Consider the following 8,687-nt stretch of genomic DNA (forward strand, 5'->3'; position numbering starts at 1 on the left):
GTGTGGGGGTTCGAGGAAGTCGGCAGAAATTCCTACTTAGCGGGTGTGATGTGGACGTATGGCGGAGTGGTGGGGGGTGGCCCGAGGGGGCGGGAGAGGGTCCGGCCCACGCAGCGCCTGGGCTGGGACTGGTCCTGCTGGCGCAGGGTAGCAGGAAGCTCTCCACACACTCACCGGACCTGGGCCAGGAGTGGGTCTCTATTTTACTTTCATCATGACTCTGAAACTATGTGTTGAAGTGTAGCTTAAAATCCTCTTTTTTTGTTGTACTTTGTTGTTCTGAATTGCGTGATATTACATTATTCCTCTGTTTGGTCATTCCTCAATCTATGACACTTGTTACTCAGCCCTGAAATAGGCTGTAGGAAGTGCAAATATAAATTACGGTACATGGTGTCAGCCAAAATATGCAGGTCAAAGAAATATGCGAATACAAAATATTAAGCAAGCAAATATGGGTAAGTAATTAGAAATTATGTAATATAATTCCATCATTTGTAAATCAGAAAACCAAATCCCAGAAACTCAACTTGCTGAAGAATATCCAACTCATTAGTTATAGTATTGGCATGAATGTCACTGCTAATTGAATGCTTATCCAACTCTGAAGATAGTATTTCAGGGTGGTTAATATCACCCTCATTTCACAGATGAAAACTAAACATGAATATAAAATAACTTATTGTCCAAGTGTCATACTATTAGTAAATGACCAACCTGTGATTCTGAAGTATGTCCTCTTACACCTCACACTTTTATTGAAACTAGAATATTTTCTAACATCTAGGTGTGTGATTTTTTTGTCTGTATGTCATACTTGATAATGTTGAATATGTTAACCTCATCTAAAGTTATATACTAGAATATAAGCATATCAATAATTCAGATTTTTTCTGTTCTTTTTTTTAGATAGGATCTCACTACCATAGTCCAGGATGGCTTTCAACTCCTACTAATCCTCCTGTCTCAGTTTCCCAAGTGCTGGGATTGTAGGCACATGATGCATGATTGACACAAATTTTAATGTATATGTAATAATACTTTGAAGTTTCTCATCACTATTATTCTAAAACTAATAAAAAAGTATATGAAATCAAATTTCTCATTGGTATTTGAAATGGGGTCTGATTTTGTTTAAAAATGGAATACCCAAGAAGAAATTATTAGGATGTTCAAAAACATCATCTTTCACCATCAGTTTTTGGAGGTACTGTTTTTGTTTTGGAAAGTGGTAGCATATAATTTTCTTACTTTTCTAAGTATCAGAACAAACTGTTCTCTGAAATGACTGGTGTGGTTTTAGCTTATGAATACTACACATCTTGGAGATGATGATATCTTCCTTTTGCCAGGAAGCTGCAAGTGTGAGACCTACCACCTCCATCAGCCAGCCAAAATGACATGACATGTATTTCCATGGTAGATTTTTACCTTGGTCTTATTTTATTCATGACCTATATTTCAAAAATCCATCAGGGATATATGAGTTTGAGTAGCCTTATGTCCTTTAGAGACTAACACAATGCATAAATACATAAATAAAGAAATAAATATTTTTTGGTTTTCTTTACTACTTTTTGTAGATTTATTTATAAAACTTAAAATCTTAGCCATGTAAAGGGAAAATGTCACAATTAATAAAGGCTAACATTAGTGATCTGTTTAAGCCTTTGAAGGCAAACCTGTACATTTTGCCCTACTGATTCAATCAGGAGACTAATTGGTAAAGAATGGGGAAAATTTCTGACAGAAAGATTCACATTCTGTCTAAGGTGGTGGCTATAGTGTATTATAAGAATATGAACTTGCTATAAAGCTGTACTGCCTTTTATTCCCTGCTGTTCTACTGAGAGTTTAGGTAAGTTCTTTATCTTGCTTAATGCTCACTTTTATATCAGCCAAATAGGGTAATAGTATATACTTACTTTAGATGTTTCTAGGAGAATTAAACAAGTGTGAAATGTGCTTGGCACATAGTAAATCTCAGTACAGTACTTGTTAGCATTGTTGCATCATTAGTATTGAATTTCAGCCTTATGTATATCACAAAGCAAGAAATACAGTTGCTGGCCAGCACCAATATACTACGGGGGATGGAAAACATGGGATGAATCATGGTAGAAACACCCAAAAGTAAGCCAGGCAAAAGATTTCCCAGTTTGTAGGACATTATGTATAATTATTTAAATAAGAGGATGAGAAGTTTGTGTTTTTCTCCAACCACATGCTGTCCACAGGAAAACAGGACCACTGTAGGGATAATTTGGAGCTCCATGTGTCAGGAATTCTAGACTTCTGCTCCTGTTCTCTGATATTCCAGGGATAAATGGTCCAACAGTGGCTAAAACACCTATAAGCATCACATTATCAAACAACTGGAAGCTGGAAAGAGCCCAGGGAATAAGAGTTTGTTATCTTAATTCCCACATCATTTCTGAGACCCCCATAAGTACATCGCATATCTGAATGTCCCAGATCAACTACTTGTTCCCATTCTCTAACTGTCCCAGCTCAACTACTCATTCCCATCCCCTAACTAGGGAGAGGGCATATCAATCTCTGAGATCAATGGATTCTGCCTGATGCTTGAAAAACATTGTATCTTATTATTATTTAACAATGGTAGATGTGAACCCCAATACATAAACCAAGGGTTTTTATGAATTGGATTCTTTAGTTTGGGTCTTTGTTTTAATGTAATGATTTCAATAAACACACAACTAGGGAAGCACAGGGATAGTGGTTCTATCCCTGGCACCACATGCTGCACCAGCCCCATTCCTGGGTGTGCTGAGTCAACCAGAGTCTGGGTGTAGTGGTGCATGCCTTTTAATCCCAGTGCTGGGAGGCTGAAAGCAGGAGGAATACTACGAGTCCAAGCATCATAGTGAGACCCTACAATGACCAAATACATTTAAAAAGCACAAAGAAATGCTATAGATTTTTGAGCATTGACTTTATTCTGCTATGCTACTGAATTTGGTTATTAAACCTACAAGTCTCTTAGTGGAATTTTTGGTGTCTTCTGTACAGTATCATGCCATCTATAAATAATGATTATTTTACTTCCTTTCCAATCATTATTCCTTATACTTGTTTCTCTTGTCTAACTGCTCTAGATGATTTTCCAGAAGCATATTGAACAGGAGTGGTGATAGTGGGCATTCTTGTCTTGTTCATGATTTTAAAGTGAAGGATTCTCATTTTTGTCCATTTAGTATGATGTTGGCTGTTGGTTTGTCATACATGGTTTTTATTTTGAAGTAAAGACCACCTATTCCAATTTTTTCTACTTCTTTTGTTTAATCATGAATCAGTGTTGGACTTTTTTTGTTTCAATTGTTCTTTGTTGTAAGATCATAGAACTAATTACAAATTTAACCTATAACTTGGTAATCTTTATTGAGGTAATACGTTTTAATAAAAACAAAGTGTTTTTTTCAACAACTCAAATGCAGAGTAAGGATGAGAAACATCTGACTGGCCAATAGATTTAGTTCTCACTAAATGGAACTCCAAGCTCTTTTTCAGGAAAAGTGAACTGTGATTTCAGAAGACAGTATGGGAAGTCTGTCACAGCCTAGCTTCCACTTAGTTAACTGTTTCTGGCAGTCTCAACTGGGATGGTCACATTTACATAATGGGCTGTGCTTGAGCCTTCTTTGCAAGCAGCTTTAGATCCGCAATACACTTGGCAATTGTCTCCTTTTCCTGTTGCACAGAGATGCTCTGCACCACCTGCTTCTCCACCCAGCTGATCATGTGCTCCTGTTCCTTGTGACTCATCATGTTCTGCACAGAGATATGATAGTCCAGGCAATTATTTACCTCCCTGTATACTTTGTGCAGCTGTTCCTGGTAAGCAACCTCCAAGGCCATTGCAATGTTGTTCCTGTGGACATCAAAAAGGTAATGGCGTTTCTCAACCAGAGCCTGTTGGGACTTTTCCAATTCAATTGCATCCTGGATTTGTTTTATAGATGCTTGCTTTACCTCTTCTAGTTGGGCAATTTTTTCCTCATTCAGCTTATCAATAAATTCTCCAAAAGAGGCACCATATTTTTTTTTATTGCATAGACAAGCAGACCTACTACAGATATGGTAGAGAAGGTCTCCGTGCTAATCACATATATTTCTTTGGACAGAAAATACAAGGTAAGTCCAGTTCCAAGAATGTAGAGTCCTGTTACACCAGTTTTAGGATAAAGGAATTGGAAGAATTCCTCCGGAATCAGCCCAAGGCCAACTTTGCCACCATGTTCTGGAAGAGGTGGTAGAGGGGCAAATCTTCGCTGCCCTGTGTGAAAGATCCTTGTTGCCTGCAATACCCCTGGTCCGAGGAGCGCTGTGTTCTTCAGACAGGGTGCCGCTGTGGCCGCAGCAGAAAGTACCACCCGGGACAGCATGGTCTGCAAAGGTCCAGAAAGCGGTCTTAGCATCCCTGTGACCCCGACCAGAGACTGGTCAAGAGCAAGAGCAAGATGGTCAGTGTTGGACTTTGTCAAAAGCTTTTTCTGCATCTATTGAGATAATCGTGTGTTTTTTCTTCTTGGTTATATTGCTGTATTACATTTATGTATTTGTGTATGTTGAACCACCCCTGCATTCCTGGAATGAATCCTACTTGATCATGATGTATAGTCTTAAGAAAAATGATGTATAGTCTTCTTGATGATTTTCTGTATTCTGTTTGCTAGTATACTATTGAAGCTTTTGCATCTATGTTCATTAACTGGTAGTTCTCTTTCTTGACTGGGTCCTTCTCTGGTTTTGTTATCAGAGTAATTGTTGCTTCCAGGAATGATCTTGGGAGAATTGCTTCACTTTCAATTTCACTGAAGAGTTTGAGAAGAGCTGGCACTAGGTCTTCTGTAAATTTCTTGTAGAATTCAGCTGTGAATCCATCATGACCTGTGCTTTTATTTGTAGATTTTTTATTACATTTTAAATTTCATGGACTGATATTGGGTTATTCAGAATTTTTGTATATTCTTGATTCAGCTTTGCTAGTTCATATGCATCTAAGAATTTGTCCATTTTTTCTGTATTTTCCATCTTGTGAAAGTAAAAATTTTGGAAGTAGGTATTGATGGATTTCTGAATTTCTATATTGTCTGTAGTGATTTCACCTTTTTCATTCCTCATTACACGAACTTGAATTTTTTCTTTCCTTTTTTTGGATAAGGTTTGCTAGGGGCTTATCAGTTTTACTTATTCTTTCAAAGAACCAATTCTTTTTTTACTCTTTGTATTGTTCTCTTTGTCTCCATTGCATTTATTTCTGCTCTGATCTTTATAATTTCCTGCTTTTCTTGGGCTTGGGTTTGACTTTGTCTTTCTTTTTCTAGGAGCTTGAGGTGCAGCATACGATTGTTTATTTGGGCTCATTCAATTTCCCCGATGTGAGAATTTATTGTTATACATTGCTTTTTATGTATTTAGTACAGGATCTACACTGTCTCACTACACAGAATGGATTCATAGTGGTACTCCTGTTTTCAGTCTCTCAAGAACTGGAATTTCAGGTGTGAGCCACCACTCCCAGCCTCAATTGCCATCTCAGAGCACCCTGGGGGCAGAGCTGGCACAGCATGCTGGGGATCAAACCCTGGTCCCTGTGTCTGCCTAAGCAGGTACTTTTTAAACCAGTGAGCTATCTGGCAGGCTCTGTTATAAATTTATGTCTTAAGACAACTTTCATTGCATCCCTCAGGTTCCAGTAAGTTGTCTCTGCATTTTCATTAGACTGTAAATATTAATTTATTTTATTTTTGGCAGAACCAGGGATTGAACTCAGGCCCTTGCTCTTGCCAGGTAAGCACTTATTCTACTGAGCCATCTTCCTTGCCCCTAATTTCTTCTTTAATTTCATGTGTGACCCATTGATTGTTCAGGAGGGTATTATTTATTTTCCACTGTGTTCATAGAGGTTTGGCTGTTTCTTTTGTCAATAATTTCCAATTTCTTTGCACTATGGTCAGATAATATGCATGGAATAATTTCAATTATTTTATATTTACTTAAGCATGTTCTATGCACTAGCATATGGTCTATTTTGGAGTATGTCACATGTGAAACTGAGAAGAATATGTATTCTGACACTATTGTGTGGAACACTCTGTAAAATTGTGTGGAAAACTCTTTCTGTCAATGGGGTGTCAAATTCCATTAGCACAATTATGTTATTGCTCATTTGACTTTTCTTGTCTGTTAAAATTTGTCTTATATAGTTGGGTGTTCCTACATTGAATGCATATATATTTATAATTGCTATTTCTTCCTCTTGCTGTTTTCCCTTAACAAGCGTGTAGTGACCTTGTTCATCTCTTTTATTCATGCTTGGTGTTAAGTTGACATTGTCAGCAACAAGAATAGGTCCCCCTGCTTTTTTCTGGGTTTCTGTCTCATGGAGTATTGTTTTTCATCCTTTGATGTTCATTCTATTAATTTGTTTTTAAGTTAAATATATTTCTTGTATGCAGCATATTATTGGGTATTTTTTTCTTGATCCACTCTGCCAGTCTGCTTCTTTTGATAGGTGAATTGAGGCCCTTACATTAATGGTTATTGCTGAGATGTATTCACCTATCTTTGTCATGGTTTCTTACCATATGATCTCTACTTTTCCCCTTGATTTAATTGCTTGCTCTGCTGGATAATTCTCTTTTATGGTTGTTTTGCAACTTGTGGTCATCTTTGTCCCTTTCTGAAATATCTGTCAGTATTCTTTGTAGGGTTGTTTTATTGTTATGAATTTCTTCAGTTGTGCTTTGTCATGGAAGTATCTTGTCTCTCCATTAAATTTGATGGATAGTTTTTCAGGATACATCAGTCTGGGTTGGAAGTTGTCTTTCAGGACCTGCGATATCTCAATCCAAGTTCTTGATTGCATGGCCTTTGTTTATAAATCTGCCAAGATTATGATGAGCTTTACATTGCTGGTGATCTGTTCCTTCTATCTAACAACTTTTAATATTCTGTTCTTTTCTTAATTTCTGAGATCTTGATTATTATGTATCTGTGTGAAGATTTATTTTGATTTTGCCTAACTAGAGTTCTATATGCTTCACTTAAGTGTATATCAGATTTTTCCCCATGCTTGGGAAATTTTTTGCTACTACTTCTGCAAACAATCTTTTTATCTCATTTGTGCTAAGTTGACCTGTTTTATTGATACATAGTAGTCTTATGTTATTTGTCTTTGCATCATCTTGCAGCAGTTGTTTTGTTATTTACTGGTTCCTTGTTGTTTTATAGGTATTTTTCCTTTTATGGTCCCTAAATGCAATGCTATCTTCAAAATCTAAAATTCTATCTTCAGTTTCCTTCAAGTGGTTTTGCCAGCTTTCAGTGGAATTATTAATGTCCTGGATAACTGTTTGAATCTGCTTCATGCATTTTAGTTTTTTCCTGTATTGTTCATTCAATGTTTTCATCATTTTCCTATTCCCTTTTATTTATTTTTTATCTATGCCTTCTCTAGATGTAGTGAGCAAAACTTTCTTGATTGTTGTCATTTCCTTTTTTTACGTGAGAGGTTATTTCTGATCTGATTTCTTCTATAGCCTGATGGAGTGTTTCTTTACTTTGGTTGCTAACATATCAGAAATTTCAGATATGTGACTTCCAATTTTTTCTATGACCTTTTCTCCTTGACTTTTTTTGGATGGGTTTGAGGTCTGAGATTGCCTTCTGTTCTTCCTTTTGTCATTTTGGAAGTTACCAATATTTTCTTTTACTCTGCAGGGATGGCAGTGGGTGAGCAGGGTTCTCTGGAGAGTGGAATGTCAGAGTAGGCTCTCCAAAGCTCCTGCTGTGTCAGGTTCAATGTGGCTTCCATCTCAGTGGGGGATAGCTGTGGGGAAGCCACAGCTCAAGAAGCATCCAATGACGATGAGTGCAGGCTGAAGTTCTTTAAGGCTCTCTCAACGTTGGATTGGTACAGCATAGGGCTCAACAAGCCTCCCACAGGTCCCTGTGGCAATTTTCTGGGCATCTGGCTTCAGGTCCCCACCCCAGTCTTCCTGGGAGATGATAGGTCTCCAGGGCTCAGCCAAGCTCCAGTGAGGGTGAGGGTTTGTGGTAAGTCTCACTATGTGCCATTGGCAGTCCTTCAAGGGAAGACAGATGACCAGGGCTGAGCTGAGCTCCAGTAATGTTGGAGAGGGAGCCGGGAAAGGCCTACTTGGTCCCCCTGAGACTTTTCCAGGTAAGAATGGGCAGATGGGACTTGGAATAACTCTGGCAATGGGGGCGGTGTTTTTGGGGGCTAGGCCTCTATTCCACTACTTTTATTTATTTATTTCAAAAGTAGAAGTAAAATTTTAATTTCTTGTTTGAGGTAGCTAAAGACTTGAGAAAATATAGTGCAATGGTGCTGACCTATTAATTTATTCCACTATTTTTAAAGGCACAGTCACTGCTTTATTTATTAATGCTAATTCCATTTCACTCCTTAGGCTGCCATAAGAATAATTTAGGCTTACAAATCAAAGTGTCACATTAAAATTCTTGTGCTGAAAAGGAACATGACTACAATGGTATTTTTTTAAATACTAATTTCAAAAAATGAGTAGCCTGAATTAAGAGAAAATAAGAAGACAAGAGAGTAAGCAGACACAACAATAATAGCACATAAATTCTAATGCTTTATATGTGCATAATATTATTTTGTGAAAGATGCTTTA

General features: G+C 37.5%; 1 pseudogene; it reads right to left on the bottom strand.

Annotated features, from left to right (window-relative positions):
- Positions 1-3,377: 3,377 nt before the first annotated feature.
- On the bottom strand, positions 3,378-4,451 carry LOC101570882 (annotated as a pseudogene).
- Between the last annotated feature and the right edge of the window lie 4,236 nt (positions 4,452-8,687).

Source organism: Octodon degus, unplaced genomic scaffold (genome assembly GCF_000260255.1).
Source record: "Octodon degus isolate 3935 unplaced genomic scaffold, OctDeg1.0 scaffold00139, whole genome shotgun sequence".
Taxonomy (NCBI): Eukaryota; Metazoa; Chordata; class Mammalia; order Rodentia; family Octodontidae; genus Octodon; species Octodon degus.